The sequence below is a fragment of the Phalangium opilio genome, unplaced genomic scaffold, assembly GCF_054372755.1.
Source record: "Phalangium opilio isolate 3A_F unplaced genomic scaffold, DU_Popi_V2 ptg000092l_1, whole genome shotgun sequence".
Taxonomy (NCBI): Eukaryota; Metazoa; Arthropoda; class Arachnida; order Opiliones; family Phalangiidae; genus Phalangium; species Phalangium opilio.
Window position 1 is genome coordinate 2,567,316 of NW_028324197.1, and position 24,783 is coordinate 2,592,098.

Consider the following 24,783-nt stretch of genomic DNA (forward strand, 5'->3'; position numbering starts at 1 on the left):
GCTAGTTAGTAATTCGAATTTAAATTAAGTGAGACAAATTAACCTTCATCTTTTTAAAACAATAACAAAAAGAAAATATGTTTGCTTTTTTCATATCTATTGGAATTTAAAAGAAGAAAAAAAAGTGAAAAAACCAACGGCACGCAGTGTTCCTAAGTGGTCTCCCTCCCATACTGACTGCGCTCGACCCTGCTTAACTTCGGTGATCGGACGAGAACCGGTGTTTTCAGCATGATATGGCCGTTGCCGAGAGTGCTAGATAATAATTTGAATTTAATTCATCTCATCTTTATAAAACAATAACAAAAAGAAGATATGTTTGCTTTTTTCATATCTGGTGGAAATTGAAAGAGGAAACACGAAGGAAAAAGCCAACGGCACGCAGTGTTCCCAAGTACTGACTGCGCTCGACGCTGCTTAACTTCGGTGATCGGACGAGAACCGGTTTATTCAGCGTGATATGGCCGTTGCCGAGAGTGCTAGTTAATAATTTGAATTTAATTAACCTTCATCTCTATAAAACAATAACAAAAAGAAGATATGTTTGCTTTTTTCATATCTGGTGGAATTTAAAAGAGGAAACAAAAAGGCAAAAGCTAACGGCACGCAGTGTTCCCAGGACTGACTGCGCTCGACGCTGCTTAACTTCGGTGATCGGACGAGAACCGGTGTTTTCAGCATGATATGGCCGTTGCCGAGAGTGCTAGTTAATAATTCGAATTTAAATTAAGTGAGACAAATTAACCTTCATCTTTTCTAAAGCAATAACAAAATGAAAATATGTTTGCTTTTTTCATATCTATTGGATTTTAAAAGAGGAAAAAAAGTGACAAAGCCAACGGCACGCAGTGTTCCTAAGTGGTCTCCCTCCCAAGTACTGACTGCGCTCGACGCTGCTTAACTTCGGTGATCGGACGAGAACCAGTGTTTTCAGCATGATATGGCCGTTGCCGAGAGTGCTAGTTAATAATTCGAATTTAAATTAAGTGAGACAAATTAACCATCTTTTTAAAACAATAACAAAAAGAAAATATGTTTGCTTTTTTCATATCTATTGGAATTTAAAAGAAGAAAAAAAAGTGAAAAAACCAACGGCACGCAGTGTTCCTAAGTGGTCTCCCTCCCATACTGACTGCGCTCGACCCTGCTTAACTTCGGTGATCGGACGAGAACCGGTGTTTTCAGCATGATATGGCCGTTGCCGAGAGTGCTAGTTAATAATTTGAATTTAATTCATCTCATCTTTATAAAACAATAACAAAAAGAAGATATGTTTGCTTTTTTCATATCTGGTGGAAATTAAAAGACGAAACACAAAGGAAAAAGCCAACGGCACGCAGTGTTCCCAAGTACTGACTGCGCTCGACGCTGCTTAACTTCGGTGATCGGACGAGAACCGGTGTTTTCAGCATGATATGGCCGTTGCCGAGAGTGCTAGTTAATAATTCGAATTTAAATTAAGTGAGACAAATTAACCTTCATCTTTTCTAAAGCAATAACAAAATGAAAATATGTTTGCTTTTTTCATATCTATTGGATTTTAAAAGAGGAAAAAAAGTGACAAAGCCAACGGCACGCAGTGTTCCTAAGTGGTCTCCCTCCCAAGTACTGACTGCGCTCGACGCTGCTTAACTTCGGTGATCGGACGAGAACCAGTGTTTTCAGCATGATATGGCCGTTGCCGAGAGTGCTAGTAAATAATTTGAATTTAATTCATCTCATCTTTATAAAACAATAACAAAAAGAAGATATGTTTGCTTTTTTCATATCTGGTGGAAATTAAAAGAGGAAACACGAAGGAAAAAGCCAACGGCACGCAGTGTTCCCAAGTACTGACTGCGCTCGACGCTGCTTAACTTCGGTGATCGGACGAGAACCGGTGTATTCAGCGTGATATGGCCGTTGCCGAGAGTGCTAGTTAATAATTTGAATTTAATTAACCTTCATCTCTATAAAACAATAACAAAAAGAAGATATGTTTGCTTTTTTCATATCTGGTGGAATTTAAAAGAGGAAACAAAAAGGCAAAAGCTAACGGCACGCAGTGTTCCCAGGACTGACTGCGCTCGACGCTGCTTAACTTCGGTGATCGGACGAGAACCGGTGTTTTCAGCATGATATGGCCGTTGCCGAGAGTGCTAGTTAATAATTCGAATTTAAATTAAGTGAGACAAATTAACCTTCATCTTTTCTAAAGCAATAACAAAATGAAAATATGTTTGCTTTTTTCATATCTATTGGATTTTAAAAGAGGAAAAAAAGTGACAAAGCCAACGGCACGCAGTGTTCCTAAGTGGTCTCCCTCCCAAGTACTGACTGCGCTCGACGCTGCTTAACTTCGGTGATCGGACGAGAACCAGTGTTTTCAGCATGATATGGCCGTTGCCGAGAGTGCTAGTTAATAATTCGAATTTAAATTAAGTGAGACAAATTAACCATCTTTTTAAAACAATAACAAAAAGAAAATATGTTTGCTTTTTTCATATCTATTGGAATTTAAAAGAAGAAAAAAAAGTGAAAAAACCAACGGCACGCAGTGTTCCTAAGTGGTCTCCCTCCCATACTGACTGCGCTCGACCCTGCTTAACTTCGGTGATCGGACGAGAACCGGTGTTTTCAGCATGATATGGCCGTTGCCGAGAGTGCTAGTTAATAATTTGAATTTAATTCATCTCATCTTTATAAAACAATAACGAAAAGAAGATATGTTTGCTTTTTTCATATCTGGTGGAAATTAAAAGAGGAAACACAAAGGAAAAAGCCAACGGCACGCAGTGTTCCCAAGTACTGACTGCGCTCGACGCTGCTTAACTTCGGTGATCGGACGAGAACCGGTGTTTTCAGCATGATATGGCCGTTGCCGAGAGTGCTAGTTAATAATTCGAATTTAAATTAAGTGAGACAAATTAACCTTCATCTTTTCTAAAGCAATAACAAAATGAAAATATGTTTGCTTTTTTCATATCTATTGGATTTTAAAAGAGGAAAAAAAGTGACAAAGCCAACGGCACGCAGTGTTCCTAAGTGGTCTCCCTCCCAAGTACTGACTGCGCTCGACGCTGCTTAACTTCGGTGATCGGACGAGAACCAGTGTTTTCAGCATGATATGGCCGTTGCCGAGAGTGCTAGTTAATAATTCGAATTTAAATTAAGTGAGACAAATTAACCATCTTTTTAAAACAATAACAAAAAGAAAATATGTTTGCTTTTTTCATATCTATTGGAATTTAAAAGAAGAAAAAAAAGTGAAAAAACCAACGGCACGCAGTGTTCCTAAGTGGTCTCCCTCCCATACTGACTGCGCTCGACCCTGCTTAACTTCGGTGATCGGACGAGAACCGGTGTTTTCAGCATGATATGGCCGTTGCCGAGAGTGCTAGTTAATAATTTGAATTTAATTCATCTCATCTTTATAAAACAATAACAAAAAGAAGATATGTTTGCTTTTTTCATATCTGGTGGAAATTAAAAGAGGAAACACAAAGGAAAAAGCCAACGGCACGCAGTGTTCCCAAGTACTGACTGCGCTCGACGCTGCTTAACTTCGGTGATCGGACGAGAACCGGTGTTTTCAGCATGATATGGCCGTTGCCGAGAGTGCTAGTTAATAATTCGAATTTAAATTAAGTGAGACAAATTAACCTTCATCTTTTCTAAAGCAATAACAAAATGAAAATATGTTTGCTTTTTTCATATCTATTGGATTTTAAAAGAGGAAAAAAAGTGACAAAGCCAACGGCACGCAGTGTTCCTAAGTGGTCTCCCTCCCAAGTACTGACTGCGCTCGACGCTGCTTAACTTCGGTGATTGGACGAGAACCGGTGTTTTCAGCATGATATGGCCGTTGCCGAGAGTGCTAGTTAATAATTTGAATTTAATTCATCTCATCTTTATAAAACAATAACAAAAAGAAGATATGTTTGCATTTTTCATATCTGGTGGAAATTAAAAGAGGAAACACGAAGGAAAAAGCCAACGGCACGCAGTGTTCCCAAGTACTGACTGCGCTCGACGCTGCTTAACTTCGGTGATCGGACGAGAACCGGTGTTTTCAGCATGATATGGCCGTTGCCGAGAGTGCTAGTTAATAATTTGAATTTAATTCATCTCATCTTTATAAAACAATAACAAAAAGAAGATATGTTTGCTTTTTTCATATCTGGTGGAAATTAAAAGAGGAAACACAAAGGAAAAAGCCAACGGCACGCAGTGTTCCCAAGTACTGACTGCGCTCGACGCTGCTTAACTTCGGTGATCGGACGAGAACCGGTGTTTTCAGCATGATATGGCCGTTGCCGAGAGTGCTAGTTAATAATTCGAATTTAAATTAAGTGAGACAAATTAACCTTCATCTTTTCTAAAGCAATAACAAAATGAAAATATGTTTGCTTTTTTCATATCTATTGGATTTTAAAAGAGGAAAAAAAGTGACAAAGCCAACGGCACGCAGTGTTCCTAAGTGGTCTCCCTCCCAAGTACTGACTGCGCTCGACGCTGCTTAACTTCGGTGATTGGACGAGAACCGGTGTTTTCAGCATGATATGGCCGTTGCCGAGAGTGCTAGTTAATAATTTGAATTTAATTCATCTCATCTTTATAAAACAATAACAAAAAGAAGATATGTTTGCATTTTTCATATCTGGTGGAAATTAAAAGAGGAAACACGAAGGAAAAAGCCAACGGCACGCAGTGTTCCCAAGTACTGACTGCGCTCGACGCTGCTTAACTTCGGTGATCGGACGAGAACCGGTGTATTCAGCGTGATATGGCCGTTGCCGAGAGTGCTAGTTAATAATTTGAATTTAATTAACCTTCATCTCTATAAAACAATAACAAAAAGAAGATATGTTTGTTTTTTTCATATCTGGTGGAATTTAAAAGAGGAAACAAAAAGGCAAAAGCTAACGGCACGCAGTTTTCCCAGGACTGACTGCGCTCGACGCTGCTTAACTTCGGTGATCGGACGAGAACCGGTGTTTTCAGCATGATATGGCCGTTGCCGAGAGTGCTAGTTAATAATTCGAATTTAAATTAAGTGAGACAAATTAACCTTCATCTTTTCTAAAGCAATAACAAAATGAAAATATGTTTGCTTTTTTCATATCTATTGGATTTTAAAAGAGGAAAAAAAGTGACAAAGCCAACGGCACGCAGTGTTCCTAAGTGGTCTCCCTCCCAAGTACTGACTGCGCTCGACGCTGCTTAACTTCGGTGATCGGACGAGAACCAGTGTTTTCAGCATGATATGGCCGTTGCCGAGAGTGCTAGTTAATAATTCGAATTTAAATTAAGTGAGACAAATTAACCATCTTTTTAAAACAATAACAAAAAGAAAATATGTTTGCTTTTTTCATATCTATTGGAATTTAAAAGAAGAAAAAAAAGTGAAAAAACCAACGGCACGCAGTGTTCCTAAGTGGTCTCCCTCCCATACTGACTGCGCTCGACCCTGCTTAACTTCGGTGATCGGACGAGAACCGGTGTTTTCAGCATGATATGGCCGTTGCCGAGAGTGCTAGTTAATAATTTGAATTTAATTCATCTCATCTTTATAAAACAATAACAAAAAGAAGATATGTTTGCTTTTTTCATATCTGGTGGAAATTAAAAGAGGAAACACAAAGGAAAAAGCCAACGGCACGCAGTGTTCCCAAGTACTGACTGCGCTCGACGCTGCTTAACTTCGGTGATCGGACGAGAACCGGTGTTTTCAGCATGATATGGCCGTTGCCGAGAGTGCTAGTTAATAATTCGAATTTAAATTAAGTGAGACAAATTAACCTTCATCTTTTCTAAAGCAATAACAAAATGAAAATATGTTTGCTTTTTTCATATCTATTGGATTTTAAAAGAGGAAAAAAAGTGACAAAGCCAACGGCACGCAGTGTTCCTAAGTGGTCTCCCTCCCAAGTACTGACTGCGCTCGACGCTGCTTAACTTCGGTGATTGGACGAGAACCGGTGTTTTCAGCATGATATTGCCGTTGCCGAGAGTGCTAGTTAATAATTTGAATTTAATTCATCTCATCTTTATAAAACAATAACAAAAAGAAGATATGTTTGCTTTTTTCATATCTGGTGGAAATTAAAAGAGGAAACACGAAGGAAAAAGCCAACGGCACGCAGTGTTCCCAAGTACTGACTGCGCTCGACGCTGCTTAACTTCGGTGATCGGACGAGAACCGGTGTATTCAGCGTGATATGGCCGTTGCCGAGAGTGCTAGTTAATAATTTGAATTTAATTAACCTTCATCTCTATAAAACAATAACAAAAAGAAGATATGTTTGCTTTTTTCATATCTGGTGGAATTTAAAAGAGGAAACAAAAAGGCAAAAGCTAACGGCACGCAGTGTTCCCAGGACTGACTGCGCTCGACGCTGCTTAACTTCGGTGATCGGACGAGAACCGGTGTTTTCAGCATGATATGGCCGTTGCCGAGAGTGCTAGTTAATAATTTGAATTTAATTCATCTCATCTTTATAAAACAATAACAAAAAGAAGATATGTTTGCTTTTTTCATATCTGGTGGAAATTAAAAGAGGAAACACAAAGGAAAAAGCCAACGGCACGCAGTGTTCCCAAGTACTGACTGCGCTCGACGCTGCTTAACTTCGGTGATCGGACGAGAACCGGTGTTTTCAGCATGATATGGCCGTTGCCGAGAGTGCTAGTTAATAATTCGAATTTAAATTAAGTGAGACAAATTAACCTTCATCTTTTCTAAAGCAATAACAAAATGAAAATATGTTTGCTTTTTTCATATCTATTGGATTTTAAAAGAGGAAAAAAAGTGACAAAGCCAACGGCACGCAGTGTTCCTAAGTGGTCTCCCTCCCAAGTACTGACTGCGCTCGACGCTGCTTAACTTCGGTGATTGGACGAGAACCGGTGTTTTCAGCATGATATGGCCGTTGCCGAGAGTGCTAGTTAATAATTTGAATTTAATTCATCTCATCTTTATAAAACAATAACAAAAAGAAGATATGTTTGCTTTTTTCATATCTGGTGGAAATTAAAAGAGGAAACACGAAGGAAAAAGCCAACGGCACGCAGTGTTCCCAAGTACTGACTGCGCTCGACGCTGCTTAACTTCGGTGATCGGACGAGAACCGGTGTATTCAGCGTGATATGGCCGTTGCCGAGAGTGCTAGTTAATAATTTGAATTTAATTAACCTTCATCTCTATAAAACAATAACAAAAAGAAGATATGTTTGCTTTTTTCATATCTGGTGGAATTTAAAAGAGGAAACAAAAAGGCAAAAGCTAACGGCACGCAGTGTTCCCAGGACTGACTGCGCTCGACGCTGCTTAACTTCGGTGATCGGACGAGAACCGGTGTTTTCAGCATGATATGGCCGTTGCCGAGAGTGCTAGTTAATAATTCGAATTTAAATTAAGTGAGACAAATTAACCTTCATCTTTTCTAAAGCAATAACAAAATGAAAATATGTTTGCTTTTTTCATATCTATTGGATTTTAAAAGAGGAAAAAAAGTGACAAAGCCAACGGCACGCAGTGTTCCTAAGTGGTCTCCCTCCCAAGTACTGACTGCGCTCGACGCTGCTTAACTTCGGTGATCGGACGAGAACCAGTGTTTTCAGCATGATATGGCCGTTGCCGAGAGTGCTAGTTAATAATTCGAATTTAAATTAAGTGAGACAAATTAACCTTCATCTTTTTAAAACAATAACAAAAAGAAAATATGTTTGCTTTTTTCATATCTATTGGAATTTAAAAGAAGAAAAAAAGTGAAAAAACCAACGGCACGCAGTGTTCCTAAGTGGTCTCCCTCCCATACTGACTGCGCTCGACCCTGCTTAACTTCGGTGATCGGACGAGAACCGGTGTTTTCAGCATGATATGGCCGTTGCCGAGAGTGCTAGTTAATAATTTGAATTTAATTCATCTCATCTTTATAAAACAATAACAAAAAGAAGATATGTTTGCTTTTTTCATATCTGGTGGAAATTAAAAGAGGAAACACGAAGGAAAAAGCCAACGGCACGCAGTGTTCCCAAGTACTGACTGCGCTCGACGCTGCTTAACTTCGGTGATCGGACGAGAACCGGTGTATTCAGCGTGATATGGCCGTTGCCGAGAGTGCTAGTTAATAATTTGAATTTAATTAACCTTCATCTCTATAAAACAATAACAAAAAGAAGATATGTTTGCTTTTTTCATATCTGGTGGAATTTAAAAGAGGAAACAAAAAGGCAAAGGCTAACGGCACGCAGTGTTCCCAGGACTGACTGCGCTCGACGCTGCTTAACTTCGGTGATCGGACGAGAACCGGTGTTTTCAGCATGATATGGCCGTTGCCGAGAGTGCTAGTTAATAATTCGAATTTAAATTAAGTGAGACAAATTAACCTTCATCTTTTCTAAAGCAATAACAAAATGAAAATATGTTTGCTTTTTTCATATCTATTGGATTTTAAAAGAGGAAAAAAAGTGACAAAGCCAACGGCACGCAGTGTTCCTAAGTGGTCTCCCTCCCAAGTACTGACTGCGCTCGACGCTGCTTAACTTCGGTGATTGGACGAGAACCGGTGTTTTCAGCATGATATGGCCGTTGCCGAGAGTGCTAGTTAATAATTTGAATTTAATTCATCTCATCTTTATAAAACAATAACAAAAAGAAGATATGTTTGCTTTTTTCATATCTGGTGGAAATTAAAAGAGGAAACACGAAGGAAAAAGCCAACGGCACGCAGTGTTCCCAAGTACTGACTGCGCTCGACGCTGCTTAACTTCGGTGATCGGACGAGAACCGGTGTATTCAGCGTGATATGGCCGTTGCCGAGAGTGCTAGTTAATAATTTGAATTTAATTAACCTTCATCTCTATAAAACAATAACAAAAAGAAGATATGTTTGCTTTTTTCATATCTGGTGGAATTTAAAAGAGGAAACAAAAAGGCAAAAGCTAACGGCACGCAGTGTTCCCAGGACTGACTGCGCTCGACGCTGCTTAACTTCGGTGATCGGACGAGAACCGGTGTTTTCAGCATGATATGGCCGTTGCCGAGAGTGCTAGTTAATAATTCGAATTTAAATTAAGTGAGACAAGTTAACCTTCATCTTTTCTAAAGCAATAACAAAATGAAAATATGTTTGCTTCTTTCATATCTATTGGATTTTAAAAGAGGAAAAAAAGTGACAAAGCCAACGGCACGCAGTGTTCCTAAGTGGTCTCCCTCCCAAGTACTGACTGCGCTCGACGCTGCTTAACTTCGGTGATCGGACGAGAACCAGTGTTTTCAGCATGATATGGCCGTTGCCGAGAGTGCTAGTTAATAATTCGAATTTAAATTAAGTGAGACAAATTAACCTTCATCTTTTTAAAACAATAACAAAAAGAAAATATGTTTGCTTTTTTCATATCTATTGGAATTTAAAAGAAGAAAAAAAAGTGAAAAAACCAACGGCACGCAGTGTTCCTAAGTGGTCTCCCTCCCATACTGACTGCGCTCGACCCTGCTTAACTTCGGTGATCGGACGAGAACCGGTGTTTTCAGCATGATATGGCCGTTGCCGAGAGTGCTAGTTAATAATTTGAATTTAATTAACCTTCATCTCTATAAAACAATAACAAAAAGAAGATATGTTTGCTTTTTTCATATCTGGTGGAATTTAAAAGAGGAAACAAAAAGGAAAATGCTAACGGCACGCAGTGTTCCCACGTACTGACTGCGCTCGACGCTGCTTAACTTCGGTGATCGGACGAGAACCGGTGTTTTCAGCATGATATGGCCGTTGCCGAGAGTGCTAGTTAATAATTCGAATTTAAATTAAGTGAGACAAATTAACCTTCATCTTTTTAAAGCAATAACAAAATGAAAATATGTTTGCTTTTTTCATATCTATTGGATTTTAAAAGAGGAAAAAAAGTGACAAAGCCAACGGCACGCAGTGTTCCTAAGTGGTCTCCCTCCCAAGTACTGACTGCGCTCGACGCTGCTTAACTTCGGTGATCGGACGGGAACCGGTGTTTTCAGCATGATATGGCCGTTGCCGAGAGTGCTAGTTAATAATTCGAATTTAAATTAAGTGAGACAAATTAACCTTCATCTTTTTAAAACAATAACAAAAAGAAAATATGTTTGCTTTTTTCATATCTATTGGAATTTAAAAGAAGAAAAAAAAAGTGAAAAAACCAACGGCACGCAGTGTTCCTAAGTGGTCTCCCTCCCATACTGACTGCGCTCGACCCTGCTTAACTTCGGTGATCGGACGAGAACCGGTGTTTTCAGCATGATATTGCCGTTGCCGAGAGTGCTAGTTAATAATTTGAATTTAATTCATCTCATCTTTATAAAACAATAACAAAAAGAAGATATGTTTGCTTTTTTCATATCTGGTGGAAATTAAAAGAGGAAACACAAAGGAAAAAGCCAACGGCACGCAGTGTTCCCAAGTACTGACTGCGCTCGACGCTGCTTAACTTCGGTGATCGGACGAGAACCGGTGTATTCAGCGTGATATGGCCGTTGCCGAGAGTGCTAGTTAATAATTTGAATTTAATTAACCTTCATCTCTATAAAAAAATAACAAAAAGAAGATATGTTTGCTTTTTTCATATCTGGTGGAATTTAAAAGAGGAAACAAAAAGGAAAATGCTAACGGCACGCAGTGTTCCCACGTACTGACTGCGCTCGACGCTGCTTAACTTCGGTGATCGGACGAGAACCGGTGTTTTCAGCATGATATGGCCGTTGCCGAGAGTGCTAGTTAATAATTCGAATTTAAATTAAGTGAGACAAATTAACCTTCATCTTTTTAAAGCAATAACAAAATGAAAATATGTTTGCTTTTTTCATATCTATTGGATTTTAAAAGAGGAAAAAAAGTGACAAAGCCAACGGCACGCAGTGTTCCTAAGTGGTCTCCCTCCCAAGTACTGACTGCGCTCGACGCTGCTTAACTTCGGTGATCGGACGAGAACCGGTGTTTTCAGCATGATATGGCCGTTGCCGAGAGTGCTAGTTAATAATTCGAATTTAAATTAAGTGAGACAAATTAACCTTCATCTTTTTAAAACAATAACAAAATGAAAATATGTTTGCTTTTTTCATATCTATTGGATTTTAAAAGAGGAAAAAAAAGTGAAAAAGCCAACGACACGCAGTGTTCCTAAGTGGTCTCCCTCACAAGTACTGACTGCACTCAACGCTGCTTAACTTCGGTGGTCGGACGAGAACCGGTGTATTCAGCGTGATATGGCCGTTGCCGAGGGTGCTAGTTAATAATTGGAATTTAATTCACCTTCATCTTTATAAAACAATATCAAAAAGAAGATATGTTTGCTTTTTTCATATCTGGTGGAATCTAAAATAGGAAACAAAAAGGAAAAACCCAACGGCACGCAGTGTTCCCAAGTACTGACTGCGCTCGACGCTGCTTAACTTCGGTGATCGGACGAGAACCGGTGTTTTCAGCATGATATGGCCGATGCCGAGAGTGCTAGTTAATAATTTGAATTTATTTCACCTTCATCTTTATAAAACAATAACAAAAAGAAGATATGTTTGCTTTTTTCATATCTGGTGGAAATTAAAAGAGGAAACACAAAGGAAAAAGCCAACGGCACGCAGTGTTCCCAAGTACTGACTGCGCTCGACGCTGCTTAACTTCGGTAATCGGACGAGAACCGGTGTATTCAGCGTGATATGGCCGTTGCCAAGAATGCTAGTTAATAATTTGAATTTAATTCATCTCATCTTTATAAAACAATAACAAAAAGAAGATATGTTTGCTTTTTTCATATCTGGTGGAAATTAAAAGAGGAAACACGAAGGAAAAAGCCAACGGCACGCAGTGTTCCCAAGTACTGACTGCGCTCGACGCTGCTTAACTTCGGTGATCGGACGAGAACCGGTGTATTCAGCGTGATATGGCCGTTGCCGAGAGTGCTAGTTAATAATTTGAATTTAATTAACCTTCATCTCTATAAAACAATAACAAAAAGAAGATATGTTTGCTTTTTTCATATCTGGTGGAATTTAAAAGAGGAAACAAAAAGGCAAAAGCTAACGGCACGCAGTGTTCCCAGGACTGACTGCGCTCGACGCTGCTTAACTTCGGTGATCGGACGAGAACCGGTGTTTTCAGCATGATATGGCCGTTGCCGAGAGTGCTAGTTAATAATTCGAATTTAAATTAAGTGAGACAAATTAACCTTCATCTTTTCTAAAGCAATAACAAAATGAAAATATGTTTGCTTTTTTCATATCTATTGGATTTTAAAAGAGGAAAAAAAGTGACAAAGCCAACGGAACGCAGTGTTCCTAAGTGGTCTCCCTCCCAAGTACTGACTGCGCTCGACGCTGCTTAACTTCGGTGATCGGACGAGAACCAGTGTTTTCAGCATGATATGGCCGTTGCCGAGTGTGCTAGTTAATAATTCGAATTTAAATTAAACGAGACAAATTAACCTTCATCTTTTTAAAACAATAACAAAAAGAAAATATGTTTGCTTTTTTCATATCTATTGGAATTTAAAAGAAGAAAAAAAAGTGAAAAAACCAACGGCACGCAGTGTTCCTAAGTGGTCTCCCTCCCATACTGAGTGCGCTCGACCCTGCTTAACTTCGGTGATCGGACGAGAACCGGTGTTTTCAGCATGATATGGCCGTTGCCGAGAGTGCTAGTTAATAATTTGAATTTAATTCATCTCATCTTTATAAAACAATAACAAAAAGAAGATATGTTTGCTTTTTTCATATCTGGTGGAAATGAAAAGAGGAAACACAATGGAAAAAGCCAACGGCACGCAGTGTTCCCAAGTACTGACTGCGCTCGACGCTGCTTAACTTCGGTGATCGGACGAGAACCGGTGTATTCAGCGTGATATGGCCGTTGCAGAGAGTGCTAGTTAATAATTTGAATTTAATTAACCTTCATCTCTATAAAACAATAACAAAAAGAAGATATGTTTGCTTTTTTCATATCTGGTGGAATTTAAAAGAGGAAACAAAAAGGAAAATGCTAACGGCACGCAGTGTTCCCACGTGCTGACTGCGCTCGACGCTGCTTAACTTCGGTGATCGGACGAGAACCGGTGTTTTCAGCATGATATGGCCGTTGCCGAGAGTGCTAGTTAATAATTCGAATTTAAATTAAGTGAGACAAATTAACCTTCATCTTTTTAAAGCAATAACAAAATGAAAATATGTTTGCTTTTTTCATATCTATTGGATTTTAAAAGAGGAAAAAAATGACAAAGCCAACGGCACGCAGTGTTCCTAAGTGGTCTCCCTCCCAAGTACTGACTGCGCTCGACGCTGCTTAACTTCGGTGATCGGACGAGAACCGGTGTTTTCAGCATGATATGGCCGTTGCCGAGAGTGATAGTTAATAATTCGAATTTAAATTAAGTGAGACAAATTAACCTTCATCTTTTTAAAACAATAACAAAAAGAAAATATGTTTGCTTTTTTCATATCTATTGGAATTTAAAAGAAGAAAAAAAAGTGAAAAAACCAACGGCACGCAGTGTTCCTAAGGGGTCTCCCTCCCATACTGACTGCGCTCGACCCAGCTTAACTTCGGTGATCGGACGAGAACCGGTGTTTTCAGCATGATACTGCCGTTGCCGAGAGTGCTAGTTAATAATTTGAATTTATTTCACCTTCATCTTTATAAAACAATAACAAAAAGAAGATATGTTTGCTTTTTTCATATCTGGTGGAAATTAAAAGAGGAAACACAAAGGAAAAAGCCAACGGCACGCAGTGTTCCCAAGTACTGACTGCGCTCGACGCTGCTTAACTTCGGTGATCGGACGAGAACCGGTGTTTTCAGCATGATATGGCCGTTGCCGAGAGTGCTAGTTAATAATTCGAATTTAAATTAAGTGAGACAAATTAACCTTCATCTTTTTAAAACAATAACAAAATGAAAATATGTTTGCTTTTTTCATATCTATTGGATTTTAAAAGAGGAAAAAAAAGTGAAAAAGCCAACGACACGCAGTGTTCCTAAGTGGTCTCCCTCACAAGTACTGACTGCACTCAACGCTGCTTAACTTCGGTGGTCGGACGAGAACCGGTGTATTCAGCGTGATATGGCCGTTGCCGAGGGTGCTAGTTAATAATTGGAATTTAATTCACCTTCATCTTTATAAAACAATAACAAAAAGAAGATATGTTTGCTTTTTTCATATCTGGTGGAATTTAAAATAGGAAACAAAAGGAAAAACCCAACGGCACGCAGTGTTCCCAAGTACTGACTGCGCTCGACGCTGCTTAACTTCGGTGATCGGACGAGAACCGGTGTTTTCAGCATGATATGGCCGATGCCGAGAGTGCTAGTTAATAATTTGAATTTAATTCACCTTCATCTTTATAAAACAATAACAAAAAGAAGATATGTTTGCTTTTTTCATATCTGGTGGAATTTAAAATAGGAAACAAAAGGAAAAACCCAACGGCACGCAGTGTTCCCAAGTACTGACTGCGCTTGACGCTGCTTAACTTCGGTGATCGGACGAGAACCGGTGTTTTCAGCATGATATGGCCGATGCCGAGAGTGCTAGTTAATAATTTGAATTTATTTCACCTTCATCTTTATAAAACAATAACAAAAAGAAGATATGTTTGCTTTTTTCAGATCTGGTGGAAATTAAAAGAGGAAACACAAAGGAAAAAGCCAACGGCACGCAGTGTTCCCAAGTACTGACTGCGCTCGACGCTGCTTAACTTCGGTGATCGGACGAGAACCGGTGTTTTCAGCATGATATGGCCGTTGCCGAGAGTGCTAGTTAATAATTCGAATTTAAATTAAGTGAGACAAATTAACCTTCATCTTTTTAAAACAATAGCAAAATGAAAATATGTTTGCTTTTTTCATATCTATTGGATTTTAAAAGAGGAAAAAAAAGTGAAAAAGCCAACGACACGCAGTGTTCCTAAGTGGTCTCCCTCACAAGTACTGACTGCACTCAACGCTGCTTAACTTCGGTGGTCGGACGAGAACCGGTGTATTCAGCGTGATATGGCCGTTGCCGAGGGTGCTAGTTAATAATTGGAATTTAATTCACCTTCATCTTTATAAAACAATAACAAAAAGAAGATATGTTTCCTTTTTTCATATCTGGTGGAATTTAAAATAGGAAACAAAAGGAAAAACCCAACGGCACGCAGTGTTCCCAAGTACTGACTGCGCTCGACGCTGCTTAACTTCGGTGATCGGACGAGAACCGGTGTTTTCAGCATGATATGGCCGATGCCGAGAGTGCTAGTTAATAATTTGAATTTATTTCACCTTCATCTTTATAAAACAATAACAAAAAGAAGATATGTTTGCTTTTTTCATATCTGGTGGAAATTAAAAGAGGAAACACAAAGGAAAAAGCCAACGGCACGCAGTGTTCCCAAGTACTGACTGCGCTCGACGCTGCTTAACTTCGGTGATCGGACGAGAACCGGTGTATTCAGCGTGATATGGCCGTTGCCAAGAGTGCTAGTTAATAATTTGAATTTAATTAACCTTCATCTCTATAAAACAATAACAAAAAGAAGATATGTTTGCTTTTTTCATATCTGGTGGAATTTAAAAGAGGAAACAAAAAGGAAAAAGCTAACGGCACGCAGTGTTCCCAAGTACTGACTGCGCTCGATGCTGCTTAACTTCGGTGATCGGACGAGAACCGGTGTTTTCAGCATGATATGGCCGTTGCCGAGAGTGCTAGTTAATAATTCGAATTTAAATTAAGTGAGACAAATTAACCTTCATCTTTTTAAAACAATAACAAAATGAAAATATATTTGCTTTTTTCATATCTATTGGATTTTAAAAGGGGAAAAAAAGTGAAAAAGCCAACGACACGCAGTGTTCCTAAGTGGTCTCCCTCCCAAGTACTGACTGCACTCAACGCTGCTTAACTTCGGTGATCGGACGAGAACCGGTGTATTCAGCGTGATATGGCCGTTGCCGAGAGTGCTAGTTAATAATTTGAATTTAATTCACCTTCATCTTTATAAAACAATAACAAAAAGAAGATATGTTTGCTTTTTTCATATCTGGTGGAATTTAAAATAGGAAACGCAAAGGAAAAAGCCAACGGCACGCAGTGTTCCCAAGTACTGACTGCGATTGACGCTGCTTAACTTCGGTGATCGGACGAGAACCGCTGTATTCAGCGTGATATGGCCGTTGCCGAGAGTGCTAGTTAATAATTTGAATATAATTAAAATTCATCTCTATAAAACAATAACAAAAAGAAGACATGTTTGCTTTTTTCATATCTGGTGGAATTTAAAAGAGGAAACAAAAAGGAAAAAGCTAACGGCACGCAGTGTTCCCAAGTACTGACTGCGCTCGACGCTGCTTAACTTCGGTGATCAGACGAGAACCGGTGTTTTCAGCATGATATGGCCGTTGCCGAGAGTGCTAGTTAATAATTTGAATTTAATTCATCTCATCTTTATAAAACAATAACAAAAAGAAGATATGTTTGCTTTTTTCATATCTGGTGGAAATTAAAAGAGGAAACACAAAGGAAAAAGCCAACGGCACGCAGTGTTCCCAAGTACTGACTGCGCTCGACGCTGCTTAACTTCGGTGATCGGACGAGAACCGGTGTATTCAGCGTGATATGGCCGTTGCCGAGAGTGCTAGTTAATAATTTGAATTTAATTAACCTTCATCTCTATAAAACAATAACAAAAAGAAGATATGTTTGCTTTTTTCATATCTGGTGGAATTTAAAAGAGGAAACAAAAAGGAAAATGCTAACGGCACGCAGTGTTCCCACGTACTGACTGCGCTCGACGCTGCTTAACTTCGGTGATCGGACGAGAACCGGTGTTTTCAGCATGATATGGCCGTTGCCGAGAGTGCTAGTTAATAATTCGAATTTAAATTAAGTGAGACAAATTAACCTTCATCTTTTTAAAACAATAACAAAATGAAAATATGTTTGCTTTTTTCATATCTATTGGATTTTAAAAGAGGAAAAAAAAGTGAAAAAGCCAACGACACGCAGTGTTCCTAAGTGGTCTCCCTCACAAGTACTGACTGCACTCAACGCTGCTTAACGTCGGTGGTCGGACGAGAACCGGTGTATTCAGCGTGATATGGCCGTTGCCGAGGGTGCTAGTTAATAATTGGAATTTAATTCACCTTCATCTTTATAAAACAATAACAAAAAGAAGATAAGTTTGCTTTTTTCATATCTGGTGGAATTTAAAATAGGAAACAAAAAGGAAAAACCCAACGGCACGCAGTGTTCCCAAGTACTGACTGCGCTCGACGCTGCTTAACTTCGGTGATCGGACGAGAACCGGTGTATTCAGCGTGATATGGCCGTTGCCAAGAGTGCTAGTTAATAATTTGAATTTAATTAACCTTCATCTCTATAAAACAATAACAAAAAGAAGATAAGTTTGCTTTTTTCATATCTGGTGGAATTTAAAAGAGGAAACAAAAAGGAAAAAGCTAACGGCACGCAGTGTTCCCAAGTACTGACTGCGCTCGACGCTGCTTAACTTCGGTGATCGGACGAGAACCGGTGTTTTCAGCATGATATGGCCGTTGCCGAGAGTGGTAGTTAATAATTCGAATTAAAATTAAGTGAGACAAATTAACCTTCATCTTTTTAAAACAATAACAAAAAGAAAATATGTTTGCTTTTTTCATATCTATTGGAATTTAAAAGAAGAAAAAAAAGTGAAAAAACCAACGGCACGCAGTGTTCCTAAGTGGTCTCCCTCCCATATTGACTGCGCTCGACGCTGCTTAACTTCGGTGATCGGACGAGAACCGGTGTTTTCAGCATGATATGGCCGTTGCCGAGAGTGCTAGTTAATAATTTGAATTTAATTCATCTCATCTTTATAAAACAATAACAAAAAGAAGATATGTTTGCTTTTTTCATATCTGGTGGAAATTAAAAGAGGAAACACAAAGGAAAAAGCCAACGGCACGCAGTGTTCCCAAGTACTGACTGCGCTCGACGCTGCTTAACTTCGGTGATCGGACGAGAACCGGTGTATTCAGCGTGATATGGCCGTTGCCGAGAGTGCTAGTTAATAATTTGAATTTAATTAACCTTCATCTCTATAAAACAATAACAAAAAGAAGATATGTTTGCTTTTTTCATATCTGGTGGAATTTAAAAGAGGAAACAAAAAGGAAAATGCTAACGGCACGCAGTGTTCCCACGTACTGACTGCGCTCGACGCTGCTTAACTTCGGTGATCGGACGAGAACCGGTGTTTTCAGCATGATATGGCCGTTGCCGAGAGTGCTAGTTAATAATTCGAATTTAAATTAAGTGAGACAAATTAACCTTCATCTTTTTAAAGCAATAACAAAATGAAAATATGTTTGCTTTTTTCATATCTATTGGATTTTAAAAGAGGAAAAAAAGTGACAAAGCCAACGGCACGCAGTGTTCCTAAGTGGTCTCCCTCCCAAGTACTGACTGCGCTCGACGCTGCTTAACTTCGGTGATCGGACGAGAACCGGTGTTTTCAGCATGATATGGCCGTTGCCGAGAGTGCTAGTTAATAATTCGAATTTAAATTAAGTGAGACAAATTAACCTTCATCTTTTTAAAACAATAACAAAATGAAAATATGTTTGCTTTTTTCATATCTATTGGATTTTAAAAGAGGAAAAAAAAGTGAAAAAGCCAACGACAAGCAGTGTTCCTAAGTGGTCTCCCTCACAAGTACTGACTGCACTCAACGCTGCTTAACTTCGGTGATCGGACGAGAACCGGTGTATTCAGCGTGATATGGCCGTTGCCGAGGGTGCTAGTTAATAATTTGAATTTAATTCACCTTCATCTTTATAAAACAATAACAAAAAGAAAATATGTTTGCTTTTTTCATATCTGGTGGAATTTAAAATAGGAAACAAAAAGGAAAAACCCAACGGCACGCAGTGTTCCCAAGTACTGACTGCGCTCGACGCTGCTTAACTTCGGTGATCGGACGAGAACCGGTGTTTTCAGCATGATATGGCCGTTGCCGAGAGTGCTAGTTAATAATTTGAATTTATTTCATCTCATCTTTATAAAACAATAACAAAAAGAAGATATGTTTGCTTTTTTCATATCTGGTGGAAATTAAAAGAGGAAACACGAAGGAAAAAGCCAACGGCACGCAGTGTTCCCAAGTACTGACTGCGCTCGACGCTGCTTAACTTCGGTGATCGGACGAGAACCGGTGTATTCAGCGTGATATGGCCGTTGCCGAGAGTGCTAGTTAATAATTTGAATTTAATTAACCTTCATCTCTATAAAACAATAACAAAAAGAAGATATGTTTGCTTTTTTCATATCTGGTGGAATTTAAAAGAGGAAACAAAAAGGAAAATGCTAACGGCACGCAGTGTTCCCACGTACTGACTGCGCTCGACGCTGCTTAACTTCGGTGATCGGACGAGAACCGGTGTTTTCAGCATGATATGGCCGTTGCCGAGAGTGCTAGTTAATAATTCGAATTTAAATTAAGTGAGACAAATTAACCTTCATCTTTTTAAAGCAATAACAAAATGAAAATATGTTTGCTTTTTTCATATCTATTGGATTTTAAAAGAGGAAAAAAAGTGACAAAGCCAACGGCACGCAGTGTTCCTAATTGGTCTCCCTCCCAAGTACTGACTGCGCTCGACGCTGCTTAACTTCGGAGATCGGACGAAAACCGGTGTTTTCAGCATGATATGGCCGTTAACGAGAGTGATAGTTAATAATTCGAATTTAAATTAAGTGAGACAAATTAACCTTCATCTTTTTAAAACAATAACAAAATGAAAATATGTTTGCTTTTTTCATATCTATTGGATTTTAAAAGAGGAAAAAAAAGTGAAAAAGCCAACGACACGCAGTGTTCCTAAGTGGTCTCCCTCACAAGTACTGACTGCAGTCAACGCTGCTTAACTTCGGTGATCGGACGAGAACCGGTGTATTCAGCGTGATATGGCCGTTGCCGAGGGTGCTAGTTAATAATTTGAATTTAATTCACCTTCATCTTTATAAAACAATAACAAAAAGAAGATATGTTTGCTTTTTTCATATCTGGTGGAATTTAAAATAGGAAACAAAAAGGAAAAACCCAACGGCACGCTGTGTTCCCAAGTACTGACTGTGCTCGACGCTGCTTAACTTCGGTGATCGGACGAGAACCGGTGTATTCAGCGTGATATGGCCGTTGCCAAGAGTGCTAGTTAATGATTTGAATTTAATTAACCTTCATCTCTATAAAACAATAACAAAAAGAAGATATGTTTGCTTTTTTCATATCTGGTGGAATTTAAAATAGGAAACAAAAAGGAAAAACCCAACGGCACGCAGTGTTCTCAAGTACTGACTGCGCTCGACGCTGCTTAACTTCGGTGATATGACGAGAACCGGTGTTTTCAGCATGATATGGCCGTTGCCGAGAGTGCTAGTTAATAATTCGAATTTAAATTAAGTGAGACAAATTAACCTTCATCTTTTTAAAACAATAACAAAATGAAAATATATTTGCTTTTTTCATATCTATTGGATTTTAAAAGAGGAAAAAAAAGTGAAAAAGCCAACGACACGCAGTGTTCCTAAGTGGTCTCCCTCCCAAGTACTGACTGCACTCAACGCTGCTTAACTTCGGTGATCGGACGAGAACCGGTGTATTCAGCGTGATATGGCCGTTGCCGAGAGTGCTAGTTAATAACTTGAATTTAATTCACCTTCATCTTTATAAAACAATAACAAAAAGAAGATATGTTTGCTTTTTTCATATCTGGTGGAATTTAAAATAGGAAACAAAAAGGAAAAACCCAACGGCACGCAGTGTTCCCAAGTACTGACTGCCCTCGACGCTGCTTAACTTCGGTGATCGGACGAGAACCGGTGTTTTCAGCATGATATGGCCGTTGCCGAGAGTGCTAGTTAATAATTCGAATTTAAATTAAGTGAGACAAATTAACCTTCATCTTTTTAAAACAATAGCAAAATGAAAATATATTTGCTTTTTTCATATCTATTGGATTTTAAAAGAGGAAATAAAAGTGAAAAAGCCAACGACACGCAGTGTTCCTAAGTGGTCTCCCTCCCAAGTACTGACTGCACTCAACGCTGCTTAATTTCGGTGGTCGGACGAGAACCGGTGTATTCAGCGTGATATGGCCGTTGTCGAGAGTGCTAGTTAATAACTTGAATTTAATTCACCTTCATCTTTATAAAACAATAACAAAAAGAAGATATGTTTGCTTTTTTCATATCTGGTGGAATTTAAAATAGGAAACAAAAAGGAAAAACCCAACGGCATGCAGTGTTCCCAAGTACTGACTGCGCTCGACGCTGCTTAACTTCGGTGATCGGACGAGAACCGGTGTTTTCAGCATGATATGGCCGTTGCCGAGAGTGCTAGTTAATAATTTGAATTTAATTATCCTTCATCTCTATAAAACAATAACAAAAAGAAGATATGTTTGCTTTTTTCATATCTGGTGGAATTTAAAAGAGGAAACAAAAAGGAAAAAGCTAACGGCACGCAGTGTTCCCACGTACTGACTGCGCTCGACGCTGCTTAACTTCGGTGATCGGACGAGAACCGGTGTTTTCAGCATGATATGGCCGTTGCCGAGAGTGATAGTTAATAATTCGAATTTAAATTAAGTGAGACAAATTAACCTTCATCTTTTTAAAGCAATAACAAAATGAAAATATGTTGGCTTTTTTCATATCTATTGGATTTTAAAAGAGGAAAAAAAGTGACAAAGCCAACGGCACGCAGTGTTCCTAAGTGGTCTCCCTCCCAAGTACTGACTGCGCTCGACGCTACTTAACTTCGGAGATCGGACGAGAACCGGTGTTTTCAGCATGATATGGCCGTTAACGAGAGTGATAGTTAATAATTCGAATTTAAATTAAGTGAGACAAATTAACCTTCATCTTTTTAAAACAATAACAAAATGAAAATATGTTTGCTTTTTTCATATATATTGGATTTTAAAAGAGGAAAAAAGTGAAAAAGCCAACGACACGCAGTGTTCCTAAGTGGTCTCCCTCCCAAGTACTGACTGCACTCAACGCTGCTTAACTTCGGTGATCGGACGAGAACCGGTGTATTCAGCGTGATATGGCCGTTGCCGCGAGTGCTAGTTAATAATTTGAATTTAATTCACCTTCATCTTTATAAAACAATAACAAAAAGAAGATATGTTTGCTTTTTTCATATCTGGTGGAATTTAAAATAGGAAACAAAAAGGAAAAACCCAACGGCACGCAGTGTTCCCAAGTACTGACTGCGCTCGACGCTGCTTAACTTCGGTGATCGGACGAGAACCGGTGTTTTCAGCATGATATGGCCGTTGCCGAGAGTGCTAGTTAATAATTTGAATTTAATTAACCTTCATCTCTATAAAACAATAACAAAAAGAAGATATGTTTGCTTTTTTCATATCTGGTGGAATTTAAAAGAGGAAACAAAAAGGAAAAAGCTAACGGCACGCAGTGTTCCCACGTACTGACTGCGCTCGACGCTGCTTAACTTCGGTGATCGGACGAGAACCGGTGTTTTCAGCATGATATGGCCGTTGCCGAGAGTGATAGTTAATAATTCGAATTTAAATTAAGTGAGACAAATTAACCTTCATCTTTTTAAAGCAATAACAAAATGAAAATATGTTGGCTTTTTTCATATCTATTGGATTTTAAAAGAGGAAAAAAAGTGACAAAGCCAACGGCACGCAGTGTTCCTAAGTGGTCTCCCTCCCAAGTACTGACTGCGCTCGACGCTGCTTAACTTCGGAGATCGGACGAGAACCGGTGTTTTCAGCATGATATGGCCGTTAACGAGAGTGATAGTTAATAATTCGAATTTAAATTAAGTGAGACAAATTAACCTTCATCTTTTTAAAACAATAACAAAATGAAAATATGTTTGCTTTTTTCATATATATTGGATTTTAAAAGAGGAAAAAAAGTGAAAAAGCCAACGACACGCAGTGTTCCTAAGTGGTCTCCCTCCCAAGTACTGACTGCACTCAACGCTGCTTAACTTCGGTGATCGGACGAGAACCGGTGTATTCAGCGTGATATGGCCGTTGCCGCGAGTGCTAGTTAATAATTTGAATTTAATTCACCTTCATCTTTATAAAACAATAACAAAAAGAAGATATGTTTGCTTTTTTCATATCTGGTGGAATTTAAAATAGGAAACAAAAAGGAAAAACCCAACGGCACGCAGTGTTCCCAAGTACTGACTGCGCTCGACGCTGCTTAACTTCGGTGATCGGACGAGAACCGGTGTTTTCAGCATGATATGGCCGTTGCCGAGAGTGCTAGTTAATAATTTGAATTTAATTAACCTTCATCTCTATAAAACAATAACAAAAAGAAGATATGTTTGCTTTTTTCATATCTGGTGGAATTTAAAAGAGGAAACAAAAAGGAAAAAGCTAACGGCACGCAGTGTTCCCACGTACTGACTGCGCTCGACGCTGCTTAACTTCGGTGATCGGACGAGAACCGGTGTTTTCAGCATGATATGGCCGTTGCCGAGAGTGCAAGTTAAAAATTCGAATATAAATTAAGTGAGACAAATTAACCTTCATCTTTTTAAAGCAATAACAAAATGAAAATATGTTTGCTTTTTTCATATCTATTGGATTTTAAAAGAGGAAACAAAAAGGACAAAGCCAACGGCACGCAGTGTTAATAAGTGGTCTCCCTCCCAAGTACTGACTGCGCTCGACGCTGCTTAACTTCGGTGATCGGACGAGAACCGGTGGTTTCAGCATGATATGGCCGTTGCCGAGAGTGCTAGTTAATAATTCGAATTTAAATTAAGTGAGACAAATTAACCTTCATCTTTTTAAAACAATAGCAAAATGAAAATATATTTGCTTTTTTCATATCTATTGGATTTTAAAAGAGGAAATAAAAGTGAAAAAGCCAACGACACGCAGTGTTCCTAAGTGGTCTCCCTCCCAAGTACTGACTGCACTCAACGCTGCTTAATTTCGGTGGTCGGACGAGAACCGGTGTATTCAGCGTGATATGGCCGTTGCCGAGAGTGCTAGTTAATAATTTGAATTTAATTATCCTTCATCTCTATAAAACAATAACAAAAAGAAGATATGTTTGCTTTTTTCATATCTGGTGGAATTTAAAAGAGGAAACAAAAAGGAAAAAGCTAACGGCACGCAGTGTTCCCACGTACTGACTGCGCTCGACGCTGCTTAACTTCGGTGATCGGACGAGAACCGGTGTTTTCAGCATGATATGGCCGTTGCCGAGAGTGATAGTTAATAATTCGAATTTAAATTAAGTGAGACAAATTAACCTTCATCTTTTTAAAGCAATAACAAAATGAAAATATGTTGGCTTTTTTCATATCTATTGGATTTTAAAAGAGGAAAAAAAGTGACAAAGCCAACGGCACGCAGTGTTCCTAAGTGGTCTCCCTCCCAAGTACTGACTGCGCTCGACGCTGCTTAACTTCGGAGATCGGACGAGAACCGGTGTTTTCAGCATGATATGGCCGTTAACGAGAGTGATAGTAAATAATTCGAATTTAAATTAAGTGAGACAAATTAACCTTCATCTTTTTAAAACAATAACAAAATGAAAATATGTTTGCTTTTTTCATATATATTGGATTTTAAAAGAGGAAAAAAGTGAAAAAGCCAACGACACGCAGTGTTCCTAAGTGGTCTCCCTCCCAAGTACTGACTGCACTCAACGCTGCTTAACTTCGGTGATCGGACGAGAACCGGTGTATTCAGCGTGATATGGCCGTTGCCGCGAGTGCTAGTTAATAATTTGAATTTAATTCACCTTCATCTT

At 39.0% G+C, this 24,783-nt stretch overlaps 13 non-coding genes and 85 pseudogenes across 13 annotated transcripts; all 98 read right to left on the reverse strand.

Annotated features, from left to right (window-relative positions):
* Positions 1 to 131: 131 nt before the first annotated feature.
* Positions 132 to 248, reverse strand: LOC149642315 (5S ribosomal RNA; annotated as a pseudogene).
* A 121-nt stretch (positions 249 to 369) lies between these two features.
* On the reverse strand, positions 370 to 472 carry LOC149642316 (5S ribosomal RNA; annotated as a pseudogene).
* Positions 473 to 594: 122 nt separating this feature from the next.
* On the reverse strand, positions 595 to 696 carry LOC149642317 (5S ribosomal RNA; annotated as a pseudogene).
* Positions 697 to 833: 137 nt separating this feature from the next.
* Positions 834 to 952, reverse strand: LOC149642318 (5S ribosomal RNA). Its single transcript, XR_016372150.1, has one exon. It is a non-coding gene; the product is annotated as a 5S ribosomal RNA (ribosomal RNA).
* Positions 953 to 1,086: 134 nt separating this feature from the next.
* On the reverse strand, positions 1,087 to 1,203 carry LOC149642319 (5S ribosomal RNA; annotated as a pseudogene).
* Positions 1,204 to 1,324: 121 nt separating this feature from the next.
* Positions 1,325 to 1,427, reverse strand: LOC149642320 (5S ribosomal RNA; annotated as a pseudogene).
* Positions 1,428 to 1,564: 137 nt separating this feature from the next.
* Positions 1,565 to 1,683, reverse strand: LOC149642321 (5S ribosomal RNA). Its single transcript, XR_016372151.1, has one exon. It is a non-coding gene; the product is annotated as a 5S ribosomal RNA (ribosomal RNA).
* Positions 1,684 to 1,804: 121 nt separating this feature from the next.
* Positions 1,805 to 1,907, reverse strand: LOC149642322 (5S ribosomal RNA; annotated as a pseudogene).
* Positions 1,908 to 2,029: 122 nt separating this feature from the next.
* On the reverse strand, positions 2,030 to 2,131 carry LOC149642323 (5S ribosomal RNA; annotated as a pseudogene).
* Positions 2,132 to 2,268: 137 nt separating this feature from the next.
* Positions 2,269 to 2,387, reverse strand: LOC149642324 (5S ribosomal RNA). Its single transcript, XR_016372152.1, has one exon. It is a non-coding gene; the product is annotated as a 5S ribosomal RNA (ribosomal RNA).
* A 134-nt stretch (positions 2,388 to 2,521) lies between these two features.
* LOC149642325 (5S ribosomal RNA) lies at positions 2,522 to 2,638 on the reverse strand (annotated as a pseudogene).
* A 121-nt stretch (positions 2,639 to 2,759) lies between these two features.
* On the reverse strand, positions 2,760 to 2,862 carry LOC149642326 (5S ribosomal RNA; annotated as a pseudogene).
* A 137-nt stretch (positions 2,863 to 2,999) lies between these two features.
* Positions 3,000 to 3,118, reverse strand: LOC149642327 (5S ribosomal RNA). Its single transcript, XR_016372154.1, has one exon. It is a non-coding gene; the product is annotated as a 5S ribosomal RNA (ribosomal RNA).
* Positions 3,119 to 3,252: 134 nt separating this feature from the next.
* Positions 3,253 to 3,369, reverse strand: LOC149642328 (5S ribosomal RNA; annotated as a pseudogene).
* Positions 3,370 to 3,490: 121 nt separating this feature from the next.
* LOC149642329 (5S ribosomal RNA) lies at positions 3,491 to 3,593 on the reverse strand (annotated as a pseudogene).
* Positions 3,594 to 3,730: 137 nt separating this feature from the next.
* Positions 3,731 to 3,849, reverse strand: LOC149642330 (5S ribosomal RNA; annotated as a pseudogene).
* Positions 3,850 to 3,970: 121 nt separating this feature from the next.
* On the reverse strand, positions 3,971 to 4,073 carry LOC149642331 (5S ribosomal RNA; annotated as a pseudogene).
* Positions 4,074 to 4,194: 121 nt separating this feature from the next.
* Positions 4,195 to 4,297, reverse strand: LOC149642332 (5S ribosomal RNA; annotated as a pseudogene).
* Positions 4,298 to 4,434: 137 nt separating this feature from the next.
* Positions 4,435 to 4,553, reverse strand: LOC149642333 (5S ribosomal RNA; annotated as a pseudogene).
* A 121-nt stretch (positions 4,554 to 4,674) lies between these two features.
* On the reverse strand, positions 4,675 to 4,777 carry LOC149642334 (5S ribosomal RNA; annotated as a pseudogene).
* Positions 4,778 to 4,899: 122 nt separating this feature from the next.
* LOC149642335 (5S ribosomal RNA) lies at positions 4,900 to 5,001 on the reverse strand (annotated as a pseudogene).
* Positions 5,002 to 5,138: 137 nt separating this feature from the next.
* Positions 5,139 to 5,257, reverse strand: LOC149642336 (5S ribosomal RNA). Its single transcript, XR_016372156.1, has one exon. It is a non-coding gene; the product is annotated as a 5S ribosomal RNA (ribosomal RNA).
* A 134-nt stretch (positions 5,258 to 5,391) lies between these two features.
* On the reverse strand, positions 5,392 to 5,508 carry LOC149642337 (5S ribosomal RNA; annotated as a pseudogene).
* A 121-nt stretch (positions 5,509 to 5,629) lies between these two features.
* Positions 5,630 to 5,732, reverse strand: LOC149642338 (5S ribosomal RNA; annotated as a pseudogene).
* A 137-nt stretch (positions 5,733 to 5,869) lies between these two features.
* On the reverse strand, positions 5,870 to 5,988 carry LOC149642339 (5S ribosomal RNA; annotated as a pseudogene).
* Positions 5,989 to 6,109: 121 nt separating this feature from the next.
* Positions 6,110 to 6,212, reverse strand: LOC149642340 (5S ribosomal RNA; annotated as a pseudogene).
* Positions 6,213 to 6,334: 122 nt separating this feature from the next.
* On the reverse strand, positions 6,335 to 6,436 carry LOC149642341 (5S ribosomal RNA; annotated as a pseudogene).
* Positions 6,437 to 6,557: 121 nt separating this feature from the next.
* Positions 6,558 to 6,660, reverse strand: LOC149642342 (5S ribosomal RNA; annotated as a pseudogene).
* A 137-nt stretch (positions 6,661 to 6,797) lies between these two features.
* Positions 6,798 to 6,916, reverse strand: LOC149642343 (5S ribosomal RNA; annotated as a pseudogene).
* A 121-nt stretch (positions 6,917 to 7,037) lies between these two features.
* LOC149642344 (5S ribosomal RNA) lies at positions 7,038 to 7,140 on the reverse strand (annotated as a pseudogene).
* A 122-nt stretch (positions 7,141 to 7,262) lies between these two features.
* On the reverse strand, positions 7,263 to 7,364 carry LOC149642345 (5S ribosomal RNA; annotated as a pseudogene).
* Positions 7,365 to 7,501: 137 nt separating this feature from the next.
* LOC149642346 (5S ribosomal RNA) lies at positions 7,502 to 7,620 on the reverse strand. The gene has a single exon (XR_016372157.1). It is a non-coding gene; the product is annotated as a 5S ribosomal RNA (ribosomal RNA).
* A 136-nt stretch (positions 7,621 to 7,756) lies between these two features.
* LOC149642347 (5S ribosomal RNA) lies at positions 7,757 to 7,873 on the reverse strand (annotated as a pseudogene).
* A 121-nt stretch (positions 7,874 to 7,994) lies between these two features.
* LOC149642348 (5S ribosomal RNA) lies at positions 7,995 to 8,097 on the reverse strand (annotated as a pseudogene).
* A 122-nt stretch (positions 8,098 to 8,219) lies between these two features.
* On the reverse strand, positions 8,220 to 8,321 carry LOC149642349 (5S ribosomal RNA; annotated as a pseudogene).
* A 137-nt stretch (positions 8,322 to 8,458) lies between these two features.
* On the reverse strand, positions 8,459 to 8,577 carry LOC149642350 (5S ribosomal RNA; annotated as a pseudogene).
* A 121-nt stretch (positions 8,578 to 8,698) lies between these two features.
* On the reverse strand, positions 8,699 to 8,801 carry LOC149642351 (5S ribosomal RNA; annotated as a pseudogene).
* Positions 8,802 to 8,923: 122 nt separating this feature from the next.
* On the reverse strand, positions 8,924 to 9,025 carry LOC149642352 (5S ribosomal RNA; annotated as a pseudogene).
* A 137-nt stretch (positions 9,026 to 9,162) lies between these two features.
* Positions 9,163 to 9,281, reverse strand: LOC149642353 (5S ribosomal RNA). The gene has a single exon (XR_016372158.1). It is a non-coding gene; the product is annotated as a 5S ribosomal RNA (ribosomal RNA).
* Positions 9,282 to 9,418: 137 nt separating this feature from the next.
* LOC149642354 (5S ribosomal RNA) lies at positions 9,419 to 9,535 on the reverse strand (annotated as a pseudogene).
* Positions 9,536 to 9,657: 122 nt separating this feature from the next.
* Positions 9,658 to 9,760, reverse strand: LOC149642355 (5S ribosomal RNA; annotated as a pseudogene).
* Positions 9,761 to 9,896: 136 nt separating this feature from the next.
* LOC149642356 (5S ribosomal RNA) lies at positions 9,897 to 10,015 on the reverse strand. Its single transcript, XR_016372107.1, has one exon. It is a non-coding gene; the product is annotated as a 5S ribosomal RNA (ribosomal RNA).
* Positions 10,016 to 10,153: 138 nt separating this feature from the next.
* LOC149642357 (5S ribosomal RNA) lies at positions 10,154 to 10,270 on the reverse strand (annotated as a pseudogene).
* A 121-nt stretch (positions 10,271 to 10,391) lies between these two features.
* LOC149642358 (5S ribosomal RNA) lies at positions 10,392 to 10,494 on the reverse strand (annotated as a pseudogene).
* Positions 10,495 to 10,616: 122 nt separating this feature from the next.
* LOC149642359 (5S ribosomal RNA) lies at positions 10,617 to 10,719 on the reverse strand (annotated as a pseudogene).
* A 136-nt stretch (positions 10,720 to 10,855) lies between these two features.
* On the reverse strand, positions 10,856 to 10,974 carry LOC149642360 (5S ribosomal RNA). Its single transcript, XR_016372131.1, has one exon. It is a non-coding gene; the product is annotated as a 5S ribosomal RNA (ribosomal RNA).
* A 137-nt stretch (positions 10,975 to 11,111) lies between these two features.
* Positions 11,112 to 11,230, reverse strand: LOC149642361 (5S ribosomal RNA; annotated as a pseudogene).
* A 122-nt stretch (positions 11,231 to 11,352) lies between these two features.
* On the reverse strand, positions 11,353 to 11,455 carry LOC149642362 (5S ribosomal RNA; annotated as a pseudogene).
* A 122-nt stretch (positions 11,456 to 11,577) lies between these two features.
* On the reverse strand, positions 11,578 to 11,680 carry LOC149642363 (5S ribosomal RNA; annotated as a pseudogene).
* Positions 11,681 to 11,801: 121 nt separating this feature from the next.
* Positions 11,802 to 11,904, reverse strand: LOC149642364 (5S ribosomal RNA; annotated as a pseudogene).
* A 122-nt stretch (positions 11,905 to 12,026) lies between these two features.
* On the reverse strand, positions 12,027 to 12,128 carry LOC149642365 (5S ribosomal RNA; annotated as a pseudogene).
* Positions 12,129 to 12,265: 137 nt separating this feature from the next.
* LOC149642366 (5S ribosomal RNA) lies at positions 12,266 to 12,384 on the reverse strand (annotated as a pseudogene).
* A 137-nt stretch (positions 12,385 to 12,521) lies between these two features.
* On the reverse strand, positions 12,522 to 12,638 carry LOC149642367 (5S ribosomal RNA; annotated as a pseudogene).
* A 121-nt stretch (positions 12,639 to 12,759) lies between these two features.
* On the reverse strand, positions 12,760 to 12,862 carry LOC149642368 (5S ribosomal RNA; annotated as a pseudogene).
* Positions 12,863 to 13,222: 360 nt separating this feature from the next.
* On the reverse strand, positions 13,223 to 13,341 carry LOC149642369 (5S ribosomal RNA). The gene has a single exon (XR_016372132.1). It is a non-coding gene; the product is annotated as a 5S ribosomal RNA (ribosomal RNA).
* Positions 13,342 to 13,478: 137 nt separating this feature from the next.
* LOC149642370 (5S ribosomal RNA) lies at positions 13,479 to 13,595 on the reverse strand (annotated as a pseudogene).
* A 122-nt stretch (positions 13,596 to 13,717) lies between these two features.
* LOC149642371 (5S ribosomal RNA) lies at positions 13,718 to 13,820 on the reverse strand (annotated as a pseudogene).
* Positions 13,821 to 13,957: 137 nt separating this feature from the next.
* Positions 13,958 to 14,076, reverse strand: LOC149642372 (5S ribosomal RNA; annotated as a pseudogene).
* A 121-nt stretch (positions 14,077 to 14,197) lies between these two features.
* On the reverse strand, positions 14,198 to 14,300 carry LOC149642373 (5S ribosomal RNA; annotated as a pseudogene).
* A 346-nt stretch (positions 14,301 to 14,646) lies between these two features.
* On the reverse strand, positions 14,647 to 14,749 carry LOC149642374 (5S ribosomal RNA; annotated as a pseudogene).
* Positions 14,750 to 14,886: 137 nt separating this feature from the next.
* Positions 14,887 to 15,005, reverse strand: LOC149642375 (5S ribosomal RNA; annotated as a pseudogene).
* A 121-nt stretch (positions 15,006 to 15,126) lies between these two features.
* Positions 15,127 to 15,229, reverse strand: LOC149642376 (5S ribosomal RNA; annotated as a pseudogene).
* Positions 15,230 to 15,351: 122 nt separating this feature from the next.
* Positions 15,352 to 15,454, reverse strand: LOC149642377 (5S ribosomal RNA; annotated as a pseudogene).
* A 122-nt stretch (positions 15,455 to 15,576) lies between these two features.
* Positions 15,577 to 15,679, reverse strand: LOC149642378 (5S ribosomal RNA; annotated as a pseudogene).
* Positions 15,680 to 15,815: 136 nt separating this feature from the next.
* On the reverse strand, positions 15,816 to 15,934 carry LOC149642379 (5S ribosomal RNA; annotated as a pseudogene).
* Positions 15,935 to 16,281: 347 nt separating this feature from the next.
* Positions 16,282 to 16,384, reverse strand: LOC149642380 (5S ribosomal RNA; annotated as a pseudogene).
* Positions 16,385 to 16,505: 121 nt separating this feature from the next.
* On the reverse strand, positions 16,506 to 16,608 carry LOC149642381 (5S ribosomal RNA; annotated as a pseudogene).
* Positions 16,609 to 16,730: 122 nt separating this feature from the next.
* Positions 16,731 to 16,833, reverse strand: LOC149642382 (5S ribosomal RNA; annotated as a pseudogene).
* A 137-nt stretch (positions 16,834 to 16,970) lies between these two features.
* LOC149642383 (5S ribosomal RNA) lies at positions 16,971 to 17,089 on the reverse strand (annotated as a pseudogene).
* A 122-nt stretch (positions 17,090 to 17,211) lies between these two features.
* Positions 17,212 to 17,314, reverse strand: LOC149642384 (5S ribosomal RNA; annotated as a pseudogene).
* A 122-nt stretch (positions 17,315 to 17,436) lies between these two features.
* Positions 17,437 to 17,539, reverse strand: LOC149642385 (5S ribosomal RNA; annotated as a pseudogene).
* Positions 17,540 to 17,676: 137 nt separating this feature from the next.
* Positions 17,677 to 17,793, reverse strand: LOC149642386 (5S ribosomal RNA; annotated as a pseudogene).
* A 121-nt stretch (positions 17,794 to 17,914) lies between these two features.
* Positions 17,915 to 18,017, reverse strand: LOC149642387 (5S ribosomal RNA; annotated as a pseudogene).
* Positions 18,018 to 18,139: 122 nt separating this feature from the next.
* On the reverse strand, positions 18,140 to 18,242 carry LOC149642388 (5S ribosomal RNA; annotated as a pseudogene).
* A 136-nt stretch (positions 18,243 to 18,378) lies between these two features.
* On the reverse strand, positions 18,379 to 18,497 carry LOC149642389 (5S ribosomal RNA). The gene has a single exon (XR_016372134.1). It is a non-coding gene; the product is annotated as a 5S ribosomal RNA (ribosomal RNA).
* A 137-nt stretch (positions 18,498 to 18,634) lies between these two features.
* LOC149642390 (5S ribosomal RNA) lies at positions 18,635 to 18,753 on the reverse strand (annotated as a pseudogene).
* Positions 18,754 to 18,875: 122 nt separating this feature from the next.
* On the reverse strand, positions 18,876 to 18,978 carry LOC149642391 (5S ribosomal RNA; annotated as a pseudogene).
* Positions 18,979 to 19,099: 121 nt separating this feature from the next.
* LOC149642392 (5S ribosomal RNA) lies at positions 19,100 to 19,202 on the reverse strand (annotated as a pseudogene).
* Positions 19,203 to 19,324: 122 nt separating this feature from the next.
* Positions 19,325 to 19,427, reverse strand: LOC149642393 (5S ribosomal RNA; annotated as a pseudogene).
* A 136-nt stretch (positions 19,428 to 19,563) lies between these two features.
* On the reverse strand, positions 19,564 to 19,682 carry LOC149642394 (5S ribosomal RNA; annotated as a pseudogene).
* Positions 19,683 to 19,819: 137 nt separating this feature from the next.
* Positions 19,820 to 19,938, reverse strand: LOC149642395 (5S ribosomal RNA; annotated as a pseudogene).
* Positions 19,939 to 20,525: 587 nt separating this feature from the next.
* Positions 20,526 to 20,644, reverse strand: LOC149642396 (5S ribosomal RNA; annotated as a pseudogene).
* Positions 20,645 to 21,006: 362 nt separating this feature from the next.
* On the reverse strand, positions 21,007 to 21,125 carry LOC149642397 (5S ribosomal RNA; annotated as a pseudogene).
* Positions 21,126 to 21,247: 122 nt separating this feature from the next.
* Positions 21,248 to 21,350, reverse strand: LOC149642398 (5S ribosomal RNA; annotated as a pseudogene).
* A 122-nt stretch (positions 21,351 to 21,472) lies between these two features.
* LOC149642399 (5S ribosomal RNA) lies at positions 21,473 to 21,575 on the reverse strand (annotated as a pseudogene).
* A 136-nt stretch (positions 21,576 to 21,711) lies between these two features.
* On the reverse strand, positions 21,712 to 21,830 carry LOC149642400 (5S ribosomal RNA; annotated as a pseudogene).
* A 135-nt stretch (positions 21,831 to 21,965) lies between these two features.
* LOC149642401 (5S ribosomal RNA) lies at positions 21,966 to 22,084 on the reverse strand (annotated as a pseudogene).
* Positions 22,085 to 22,206: 122 nt separating this feature from the next.
* On the reverse strand, positions 22,207 to 22,309 carry LOC149642402 (5S ribosomal RNA; annotated as a pseudogene).
* Positions 22,310 to 22,431: 122 nt separating this feature from the next.
* On the reverse strand, positions 22,432 to 22,534 carry LOC149642403 (5S ribosomal RNA; annotated as a pseudogene).
* Positions 22,535 to 22,670: 136 nt separating this feature from the next.
* On the reverse strand, positions 22,671 to 22,789 carry LOC149642404 (5S ribosomal RNA). Its single transcript, XR_016372164.1, has one exon. It is a non-coding gene; the product is annotated as a 5S ribosomal RNA (ribosomal RNA).
* A 136-nt stretch (positions 22,790 to 22,925) lies between these two features.
* LOC149642405 (5S ribosomal RNA) lies at positions 22,926 to 23,044 on the reverse strand (annotated as a pseudogene).
* A 122-nt stretch (positions 23,045 to 23,166) lies between these two features.
* LOC149642406 (5S ribosomal RNA) lies at positions 23,167 to 23,269 on the reverse strand (annotated as a pseudogene).
* A 122-nt stretch (positions 23,270 to 23,391) lies between these two features.
* LOC149642407 (5S ribosomal RNA) lies at positions 23,392 to 23,494 on the reverse strand (annotated as a pseudogene).
* Positions 23,495 to 23,631: 137 nt separating this feature from the next.
* On the reverse strand, positions 23,632 to 23,750 carry LOC149642408 (5S ribosomal RNA; annotated as a pseudogene).
* A 137-nt stretch (positions 23,751 to 23,887) lies between these two features.
* On the reverse strand, positions 23,888 to 24,006 carry LOC149642409 (5S ribosomal RNA; annotated as a pseudogene).
* Positions 24,007 to 24,128: 122 nt separating this feature from the next.
* On the reverse strand, positions 24,129 to 24,231 carry LOC149642410 (5S ribosomal RNA; annotated as a pseudogene).
* A 136-nt stretch (positions 24,232 to 24,367) lies between these two features.
* LOC149642411 (5S ribosomal RNA) lies at positions 24,368 to 24,486 on the reverse strand. The gene has a single exon (XR_016372165.1). It is a non-coding gene; the product is annotated as a 5S ribosomal RNA (ribosomal RNA).
* Positions 24,487 to 24,621: 135 nt separating this feature from the next.
* Positions 24,622 to 24,740, reverse strand: LOC149642412 (5S ribosomal RNA; annotated as a pseudogene).
* Between the last annotated feature and the right edge of the window lie 43 nt (positions 24,741 to 24,783).